The sequence below is a fragment of the Heterocephalus glaber genome, unplaced genomic scaffold, assembly GCF_053883595.1.
Source record: "Heterocephalus glaber isolate CG9 unplaced genomic scaffold, H.glaber_assembly_v1.0 deba00001463, whole genome shotgun sequence".
In the NCBI taxonomy this organism is placed as follows: domain Eukaryota; kingdom Metazoa; phylum Chordata; class Mammalia; order Rodentia; family Bathyergidae; genus Heterocephalus; species Heterocephalus glaber.
In genome coordinates this window covers 18,514,109-18,524,954 of record NW_028258310.1, presented here as the reverse complement: position 1 = coordinate 18,524,954, position 10,846 = coordinate 18,514,109, and the positions used below count along the sequence as shown (strand labels likewise).

The 10,846-nt window shown below is 46.8% G+C and overlaps 1 long non-coding RNA gene across 1 annotated transcript; it reads right to left on the bottom strand.

Annotated features, from left to right (window-relative positions):
- Positions 1-1,334: 1,334 nt before the first annotated feature.
- On the bottom strand, positions 1,335-10,831 carry LOC106010174 (uncharacterized). Its single transcript, XR_015438867.1, has 2 exons — positions 10,701-10,831; positions 1,335-1,450 (listed from the first exon to the last, which is right to left on the bottom strand). It is a non-coding gene; the product is annotated as an uncharacterized LOC106010174 (long non-coding RNA).
- Positions 10,832-10,846: the final 15 nt, after the last annotated feature.

Genomic DNA, 10,846 nt, shown 5'->3' with positions numbered 1-10,846 from the left:
TGGATGATGGCTAAGGCCACAGGCACAGAAGGGATGAGATTAGAACCAACTGGACTCAGCTATCCAGCTATCTTCCACCCAACAAGGAGATCCACATAATACAGGCAGAGAAAGTTGGATGGGGTGGAATAGACAGATAAAAGGAAGTAATGTAGCCCACAAAGGGTAGTGCTATGGACTAGCTTCACACTTCAGGTGATGTCTGGAAACTCCATTCCACTCAGGACTGGACATAACAGCCCTAGGCCTTGGTAATTAAAATCCTAGGCCTTGACATGGATAGGTAGGTCTTAAGGGCCTTGGTTTGTGGAAAGTATAGTTTCTTACATTCCACTAGTCTTATTGGAGAGTCTGGATCTCCAAAGACCTACAGGCATCCTCAATAGAAAAGGCTGTCACTGTGCCTGTGGGTGAGGCCTGCATAGATTAGGTAAGAAACTGGGTAACACGACCTCTAGCTTCCTTTCAAGCCCAAGTCTATAATCTAAGGTCAGATGGATATAGTTCTAAAGAGCAGAGCGTTCTGAACCATTAACTTTTCTCTGTTTCTTCTGCGACCTGGAAAAGAAGGCCTCCCTCTCTGGCCTGCAGATGGTCTATCCGGAAAACCTGGGGTGGTGGGCTGGCCGGTTGACGGGATTGAGTGAGGAGCAGCTGGGCAGGCTCTTAACTAGTCTCAGCCTGTTCCTCATCTGTAAAATGTACCTGTAGCTGGAAAGCAGTAATTATCTCCACTTTACAGATACAGAATGCCAGGCTCCGAGCAGCTCACTTGCTCAGGAATCCACTATAAAAAGCAGAGTCAGGATTCAAGCCCAGAAGTCTGACTCCAGAGCTGGTTGGTGTTTGTCACTAAGAGTGGATCGGGGTATTGGGGCCGAGGGATGTGGGACAAGTAGGGGAGGAGATAGAGCTATCGCAATGAATAGGGACATCCACCGTTAGATATTTCCTGGTTTCCAAACTGTTAAAACGAGAGTAGGGTTTTAGCACGAAGGAAACGCGTTATTGTGGATGAGAGGGAAGGACATGAAGCAGATACACGGCGTAATCTGTCTCTCGCTTGCTTTCTTCCTTGGTTTACAGCCTCTGGCAGACCCCAAGTAACCAAGCGGTCGCGCCTGCCACCCAGCGAGGGCGCAGAGCCGCGCTCCCCTCTGGACACCACCGACCCCCCTCCCCCAGCCGAGGTTGGCAGGAGGGAGGAGGGGTGCAGCGGTTGCCACGGTTTATGCCCCTCCAGAGCTTCGGAGCAAGATTTCCCCAAAAAGCCATATTAAATAAATAAAAGGAAATTCAGCAGATGGGAACATGAATCAATGAAAACTCCCACATGAGTGCAAAGATTTATGTCAAAAAACAAAGCATCAACATCTGGGAGCTGCCTCGTCTCCTCTTGGCTGCTCGTTTGGAATGGATTCTCGGTGTCGCTTTCCGCCTCTATCTGGCCCTGGGAGAGGACAGAAAGAAATAAAGAATGAAACCCATTTTAAAATAGTCGTTTTTAATCAGAAATGATGGCTGCTTTCCCCCTCAAGGCTGCAGGGTACGTGATGCAGGCAGCGAGGTTGCAGGCTGGGCCCCGGGAGCGCGAGGACAGAGAGCCCCCTGCCGGACACGAAGGGGGCCCTCCCTGCCCACCCTCAGGTGGATTTGCCACCGGATTCACAGCTGCTGCGGCACCGCCTGAGCGCACACAGGCGCCCACCGCGCTGCAGCCGTGCTGGGTGGCTCCGCGGCGCCAGCGTCCCGGAGGCCACGTGGTTGGGGACCCGGCCATGGTAATCTGTGGCCACTCCCGAAGGCGGTCAAGCCCGGGGAGCCCAACTGGCCACAGGGAACCTGTGTACGGGTTCTCCCAATCTGGAGGAAAGGGAGTGGCGACGAAAGGCAGAGGAGAAATGTGCATTACAACTTGAAGTCTACCTTAATTCTCAGCCTGGGCCACGCAGGGGTTAAGAGGTCAGACTTTGGATGCTGGTGTCTGGGTTCAAGTCCTGACTCTGCCACAACTGTGTGACCTTGAGCAAGTTTACCTTTCTGAGTCAGGATTTCATCATCTGTAAAATGGGAATAATAGCACCAGGGGCCAGGAGGAAAAGTAAATGGAAACACACACACAAAATACTTAGTACAGTGCACATGTGCACACTATTGAATTAATGTTAGCTTCTTTTGGGGGAGGTTACTAGGGGTTGAACTCAGAACTTTGCACTTGCAAGGCAGGTGCAGCACCACTGAGCTAAATCCCCAGCCCAATATTAGCTTCTACCATTAGAACAAAAGCTTAAATTTCCACCAGAGCCCATAAGGCTCTGTATAACCCATACTCCCAGCTCCCCTCCTTATAGGGCTACTGATTCCATTCATTACTGGGCTCCAGCTGCATCAACCTTGACTTCTACCAGGTAACCATGTTCCCTTCTGCTTTAGGTCCTTTGTGTGTTCCTTCTACCTGGAAGGCCCTTTTTCGTCTTCTGCTCAACCCACTCTGCTCTTTCTTTGGGCCTCAGCATATTTGTTACATCATTTGGGAACTTTTCCTGATTCCTCCCTCCCCAAAGTGTGGTCCCTCTGCCCTGTGCTGTCATAGCAATCTGGCTATTCCTCCCCTGCAAGGTTTCCAATTGAGATACATCATCAGTTCTATTATAATCTTACTGTCCATCACCTGGACAGTTCACTCCATGAGACCAGGAGCCCAGCCTGTTATGTACACTGCAATATGCCCAATCCAGGACAGTGACTGCCCAGGTTGTCCATTTGTGGTGAGTGACCAGAGTGGATGGTGGGACTCTGAGGCCAGTGGGAATCCTGGGTCTTCTGTATGGTTTCACCAGTTCCTCTTAACGGTAAACATTCAATAAGATGGTCTGTGTGCCAGGTCCCATGCTTGGCACTAAGAACACAGACCTACACAATTCTGTGATCTCATAGAGCTCATAATCCCAAGGTCAGGACAGACATGTGAACAGAGGACAATAGAGATAGGGTAATAATCAGGCTGTGTGTGCATGCGCACTCGTGTGTGTGTGTGTGTGTGTGAGTGTGTAATGGGGATGGCCATTCCTACAAGGACAGGGCCCTTGGCACCAAGTGGTGTATGTGGACTAAGCTGAGTGCTTTCCTATATTACTAAAACTCACAACTGTCAGACAGGCCTATCATTGCCCCTACTGTACTATGAGCCATAAAGCAATGAAGCAACTCACTGAGGGCTGAAAAAGCAGGATTCAAATGGCCCACTCTGAGTCAGAGCCAGACCCCTGAACTATCTGGCCACACTGCCTCAAAGCAAATGGCTGTGAGGTAACCCTGCATGCCCCCTCTCCCAGCTCGGTGATGGTAGCAGTGAGGCACTGCCCCCTCTGAGGTCCCTGTCACAGGAATGCCACCACCCAGGACCAGAGAATGGGTGTAGACAGCAGGACAGAGAGGCCAGGGAAAGCTGTATATCCCACTCCACACATGGAGCCTAATGAGGAGTGTTCACAAGGGTGCAAAGGAGACCTGCAGGAGCCCAGCTAAAAACGGGAGCAATTCTGGATCCTGTGTGCCAAATTCCCAGCTCTTGAGGGAGGCCCAGCCTGAGCCTAACAGACAGCCCTAGGTGTCTTCTCGCCCTTCACACCCTACCCAAGCACTGCAGCTGCTGTTATATCTCACCTCAGGGAGCTGCTGCTTCTTTTTTTGTTTTGATTTTTCCTAAAATGAAAATTTTTTACTTAAAACTTTTATTAGTGTATGTTTGCAGTACATAATGATTACATTCATCATTGGGAGCTGATACATGTACATAACACATTTTCATTCTTTTTTTGTCCCCCTCCTCCCCTCTTATCACTCGGTGGGCTTCTTTTTTTGAGGCAGGGATCTGGTAAGTCTCTGAATTGGCCAAGCTGGGCTTGAACTTGTAATCCTCCTGCCTTAGCCTCCCAGAATGCTGGAATTATAAATGTGTATCACCACACCCAGCTATGGGTAGCTTTTTAAAAGGTTGGATTCTCATTCCTCATATGCTCTCTAATGCCAGTCCTGTCTGCCTATCTGGGTGGAAGACTTGGCCAGGGTTTGAGAGTTTACAGGAGAACTGCTCTTCAGGATCTCCTCCACTGAGGCCTGTGGTCAGGAGGGGGTGCTCCTGCATCATTCCCCCAGTATCTGGAGAATTCTGACAAATAGATGGGACGTCACAGCAGAATATCTAGTAAAAAAATCTAGCAGGTAGTATAGGACTGGAACTCAGGAAAGAGTACAAAGGTAAGGCTAATCATTGTCACCATATATTGAGTCCTTTCTGTGTTCCAGGGATCATACCAAGCCCTTTATATGCACCCCATTTCACAGATGAAGAATTACTCAAAAACTCATAACTCTCCCAAGTTCACACAATTAGAAATTAGTGGAGTCAAACTCAGGCCATTAGAATTCCAGAACCCAAGCATCTAATCACTCTACTCTCACTTAGGAGTTAATAGAACAGAAGTGAGATCCAGAAGAGAGCAAACGACATAGAAAGGAAATGTGGGCAATGCTTGCATTCGGGGTCAGAGGATGAAGCAGTGACAGAAGCAGAAAGATGATCAGGAGGTAAACAAATGAGGGAAATGCAATACAAAGGAAGCTGGAGAAGAGACACATCCAAGGGTCTGACGCAAGATGGTGATTTTTACAGACCTGGTAACTGGCTGTGGGTGGGGGTGTCTGACACCTTTGGAGTGTCTGTGCAGATCATAAGAAATCCGGAAGATAGGCCAGAGGAGGGGAGGGGCTCATTTTGTTGGCCAGAGTCTATAGTTCTGGTCTTTCCTGGATTCTGGCTACTTCTTGCCCTTGAGGTCCATTAGATGGACCATGTCATTCCTCTGTAGCCCACTTAAACTTTTTCAAAGACTAGCTCCAATGAATTTCTAGCATTTGCAGTAAGAGTCAAAACTAATATTGGGGGAGGACAGGGAGGGCTGTTGAGCTACCCCTGAGTTCGAGATTTCTTTCCTGATGGCTTGGGGGAAAGGGTACAATAGATGGAAATAAGGAAATGGGATGATGAGGATGGTTTTATGTGTAAGATTTAAGGTGTGAATGGTCAACTGAGTCAAGTCCTCTGGGTCCAAAGGCCCCCGAGTGATTATTTAGGTGGGCTCTGATTATCCTACTGACTCCTGCATCAGAAAAACAGGTCTAAAAGCTGGGAGACAAGACCAGAAAGCAGGGAAGTTATGCAGAAATGGGAGGCAGAGTGTGTGTTAATTAAGAAATCTGGGCTGGGGATTTAGCTCAGTGGTTCTGCCGCCTGCCTCGCAAGCGCAAAGACCCGAGTTCGATCCCTGGTACCAAAAAAAGAAAAAGAGTAAAGAGATGCAAGCTTTCACATGAGGGTCAGGATAATTATAGTGACAAAGTTTTAGAAAAGACAGGAAGGGAATGGGACTGATAACAAACAGAGTTTGGCCTTAGAACAAAGGGAAGACTCAGACCTCTCCAACTGAGTCTACGTTCTTTTCATTTCCTCCAAAACATAATCACGCCTTACATTTGTTTGTATAGTGTGCAACTAACATCCAAGGGTATTTGGAGCTGCTTTCAAGTTAGATTCTGTACCATCATCATCACATCATCATCACCACATGTAGCTACTGTTCATTAACTATGCACCTGGAAATTTAAACATGTGATCTCATGAGAAGGGTACAATTATCATTAGTCCCATCTTATGGATGAGAAAGCTGAGGTGGAAAATGTTCTAATCAACTTGACCAAGATAACCTGGACAGTGAGTGGGAGAGCGGTATTGGATGTCAAACAATCCAATTCCAGAAGCCCTGCCCTTGTGTGCCACTTCTTGACACTTTAGAGAGTTGAAAATAGTCACCTCTAAGAAATAGGACTAGAGGGTACAGAGACAGGTAGCAGAGGTCTGCTGTTTTTTGAAATAAACCTTTAGGACTATTTGACTTTTTACTAGAGTAGGAGATCTTTCAATGACCTTCCCTGCCCTCCTTTACATTATCTTTTCATTAGCAATGAAGAGATAATTTCAATTTCATACATCTTTTTATCTGAGGGGGTCAAATCCATTGAGCTTGGCATGCTCTCCACTCCCTATCAGCAGGCTTTTTTTTTTTTACACACTTCACACTTAAGTATAAATTGTTTGACCACCTGACCAACCTCAGGTCCAGATCCTTATCAGGTAGCAGATTTTCTACATGTTCTTCAAAAAATAAAAAATTTATCCAGGGATTTGGCTAAGTGGTGCTGCTGCCTGCCTCGAAAGCGCAAGGTCCCAAGTTCGATCCCCCGTACCACCCCCCAAAAAAACCTTACATAAGGGAGTTTGCATTCTTTTATTATTTTTCTTTCAACTTTTAATTTTTATTAGTATATGTTTGCAGTACATAATGATTACATTTATCGTGGTGAGTTGGTACATGTGCATAGCATCTTAATTCGTTTTACATTTCCTGTCTCTTACATCCCCTCTCCATCTCTTTGTATTCTTTTACAATAAAAACTCTCACTAATAAAAAGCAAAAAGAACTACTATCAGTGCTCAGGTGATGACCCAGCCTCCTCAATGACAAAGGTGAGGTCACTGGCCTAGAAGGGACAAGGTGAAAATGAGGACTTAACCTTCTTTAATCCATCTCCCACTCGGCAATCTTTCTTGGATTCTCTGACCTACTTGGTCACTCTCCTGCTGAAATCTTTCCCCGATATGCCCAGCCCCATTTACCTCTCTCCAAATTAAAGGCCAGTCACTATCCTGTCTATGCTTACCCCAGCTACAGTGATCTTGGCTTGTGTGTCCTTTGCTAAATTGCGCTTTCTTGCCTCTCTGTGACTCTGTACCAACTGTGTTCCCCTGACTGAACTGTGCTTTTCCTCTTCATCTTCTAGCTAGTTCCTAATCCTCACCATTCAGGTTGGTCAGTTTTAGACACTGCTGCTTCCAAAAAGCCTTCAAGACTTCCATGCCTAGGCCTCCCCTGGGGTTCCCATAGCATCCTGTATATCCCCCATTATAGAACTTGCTGATCTCTGAAGAACCACATTTCCCAGTATTCACCTCCCATACCAATTTGGGGCTGGCCTTGTAAAATGCTTTAACCAACAGGGTGCAGGAGAGGTGGTGCTGTGTGGGTTGCAGGCTTAAGCCTTAAGAATCCTGGCAGCTTCCGCTTTTGTATTTTGGAAGCTCTGAACCATCATAAAGCTCAGCTACCCAGCTGGAGAAGCCATGTGGCACAGAGAGCCCGTGAGGTCACGTGGAGGAGAAAGGCCCAGCCTTTGCAGTGTCCCACTTGCTGCCATCTGACTGCTGCCTCACGAGAGACCATAAGTGAGGCCAGCAGAATTGCCCTGCTGAGCCCAGTCAATTCACAGAACTGTGAGAGATCAGATGATTGTTTTAGGCCAAAGTTGAAGTGGTTGTTATGCTGCAATATATAACTAAAACAACATTCTGTATTTTAATTGCCTATTGACTGTTTGCCCGGCTATACTTTTTTGTTGTTTTGTTTTCGTTTTTTTTTTCGGTACCAAGGATCAAACTCGGGACCTTGAGCTTTCGAGGCAGGCAGCAGAACCACTGAGCTAAATCCCTGGCCCTCGTTTTTAGAGACAGGGTCTCACTACGTAGCCCAGGCTGGCCTCGAACTCATGGCAATCCTCCTGGCTCAGCCTCCCAAGTGCTGGGATTACATACATGGGCCACCATGCCCAGCTCCACTATACTATTTTCTCTGTGAGGTCAGAGACCACATCCAGTTTTTTGTTTTTGGTACTGAGGATCAAACTTGAGACCTTGTGCTTGTGAAGCAGGCAGTGGAACCACTGAGCTAAATCCCCAGCCCGCCACACCCAGTTTTTAAAATTGTCATATACTCTGGACATTCTTAAACACCAATATAGTTTTCACATGTTTCATTAATGCAAATTAAGAATGCCTACAAATGGCCGGGGATTTAGCTCAGTGGTTTCGACACCTGCTGCACAAGCCCAAGGACCCAAGTTCGATCCCTGGTACCAAAAAAAAAAAATGCTTACAAAAACCAAGGCAACAACTAATGTCTCGAAGACTCCCTGTGGCGGGCTTGTGTACACATTTTAAGAGGTGATTGGGCCGGGGATTTAGCTCAGTGGTTCCGCCGCCTGCCTTGCAAGTGCAAGGACCCGAGTTCGATCCCCAGTACCAAAAAAAAAAAAAAAAAAAAAGAGGTGATTAACTGGGCGGGCCCCTGTACAATAGGCTCCCAGTGTAAGGCAGCTTACTTTTGCAGAGGGATTGAATCAACTTGACTTTAGGCCACAACCCACCAACACAGAGCAGGAGAAAAGAATGTGTGGTGGTTTAGCCAAAACTAGAAGTAAACAGGTTGTTATTCCTGAGTGCTGTGGGCAACACTGAACAAGTGATTTGACTTAGCAATGAGAGATCCGGCTGCCTTCATCATCTACCCCTCACTCAAGTAGTCTGTTGAGTCATTTATGCATAGGGACAGTGCTTTATCCTCTCCTTCAAAACCTTTTTTGGGGGTATGGTACTAGGGATTGAATTCAGTCCAGTCCTTTTTATTTTTTGAGACAGGGTCTTGATAATTTGCCCAAGTAGGACTTAAACTTGTGATCCTCCTGCCTCAGCATCCCAAAGTGCTAGAATTACAGGCAAGTGGCACAGCATCTTTTTTTTTTTTTTAGTATGGGAATTGAACTCAGGGCCTCACACTTGCCAGGCAGGTGCTGTGGCACTGAGCTACATTCTCAACTCTCACACCATCTTCAAAACCCTTTAACTTCAAACAGGGAGGGCCCTCAATTCCCACTCCAGTCAGTAAATCCTATGCTGGCTCTGGTGTTCTTGGCTGCAATCATGATCAGCACAAGGTGTTAGGTCAAGTCAACCTGTATTACTTGAACATATTCTATGGCCTGACAGTTATGTCAAGCCCCATGAGGGACACAAAGTAGGAAAATGCTATCCCTGCCCTGCGGGAGACAACTAGGGAGACAACTAGGGAGACTAACACAAATAAGACAATTAAATAACGGGGCAACATATAATTACTGCTAAAATGTGGAGTAAGAAATTGAGCGCTAGGCCCGGGATTTAGCTCAGTGGTTTTGCCACCTGCTGCACAAGTGCAAGGACCTGAGTTTGATCCCTGGTACCAAAAAAAAAAAAAAAAAAAAAAGAAAGAAAGAAAGAAAGAAAAAGAAATTAAGTGTTACAGAAATTAGGAAAAGTAGACAGCAGTAAAGGCTCAAGCAGTTTGGGGGTCTTCACTGCAGAGTTGGGATTGGGCTAAGCCCTGAAGTAGGAAGCAAAATACAGACAAGCTCCTGCTGTGCAAGCGCAAGGACCCAAGTTCGATCCCCAGTACCAAAAAACAAAACAAAATACAGACAGGCTAAAAGAGAGAAGGGTACGGAAGTCCCAGGAGGAACAGAGCCAAATCCAGCATATTTCTCATTTTATTTGGAGGGAGTAACATAAACAGTGTGAAGGTGGCTGTCCCAAATCCCAAAACAAGGGTTTTTTTTGGAATAGTTTGCCAATATTCAAAGTCTTGGGCTCTTTTTATTGTTTTTGCTACCTGTGATGTCTTTCTCTCTTCCCCATCTGGAAAACTCTTATTCATATTTAAAGGCCCAGCTCAAATGTAATCTGAATCCTTCCACAACCCAGTGCTCCTGCTTCTATAAGAACATTATCTCTTACATGTCTACTCCACTATTGTAATTGATAGCAATTACATTTATTGGGTGTGTACTATGTGTCAGAAACTAAGCTAAACATTTTAAATGTATTATTTTATTTAAGCTTCACCGTTGCATGAAGTCCCTGCAATTTTCCCTCTTATAGATGAAGAGGCTTAGTGTGGTTAAGGAACCTTCACAAGATAACATACCTAGAAAATTAGAAAGCTGGGATTCAAACCCAGATTTGTGAGACTCCAGAGTCCACTCATAATCCACTGGACCACGCATTCCTGGAAGCCACAAATGCTCTTTACTCATCTGTCTTCTCAGATGGTGGCTGACACGGCTCAAAACTCGTTTGACAAATTAATACAACTTTCACAGGACATGCCTGTGCCTAAAAGTAGGTGAAACCGTTACTCCTTTACCCCTTTTAGGCACTTTCACCCACCTAAGTCACATATCTGGGGGAAGAGGAAGGGAGGAAGTCTGTACATCCTACATTTGAATTTGAGTGTTTTTATTTCATGGATTCAAGTGTGGTGAAAGGGGAACTATTCTTTTCCACAAAAGAATACACATGTAACACTGGCTGGGTCTGAAGATGAGGGCTCTGATTAACAGGGTGTGTGTCGTCTCTCTGGTATTTTGAAAGGAGCACCTTAGGAGTTTCAACCTGTTAGGTTTTCCCATGTGATCCCAACACCACACAAACTGAGCCCGGATGAAAGACGGGATCGGCCTGAGGCTACAGAATGAGCCAACGCTGAGCCAGAGCTAGAACCCAGGAATACAACCCTACCCTGTGCAGTTTTCATCGTCTACACAGGCCAGGCAGGGCATCTCGAAGCAGACGGCCCTGGGCGGGAAGCTCGGATAACTGGCTACCTCCAGGAGCGAAAGGCCCCTCTCCTCGAGCCAACGAGCTCTGGGGCCTAGGGAGCCTTCTCCCCTCCGCACGTCCAGGGTGTCTGTAGGTCCTCTCGAGCCCCACTTGCCTTGGGCAGTTAGGCTTCGCCACCTGCGGGTCCCCTCTGCGCGCTCTCCCGACTCGGGTGAAGCGTTCATGGCTGCGTCTTCTCCGGCTTCCACTCCACGCCGGGGAACAGTTCACACCACCACCACCCCGCCCCGCCCCGCCCCG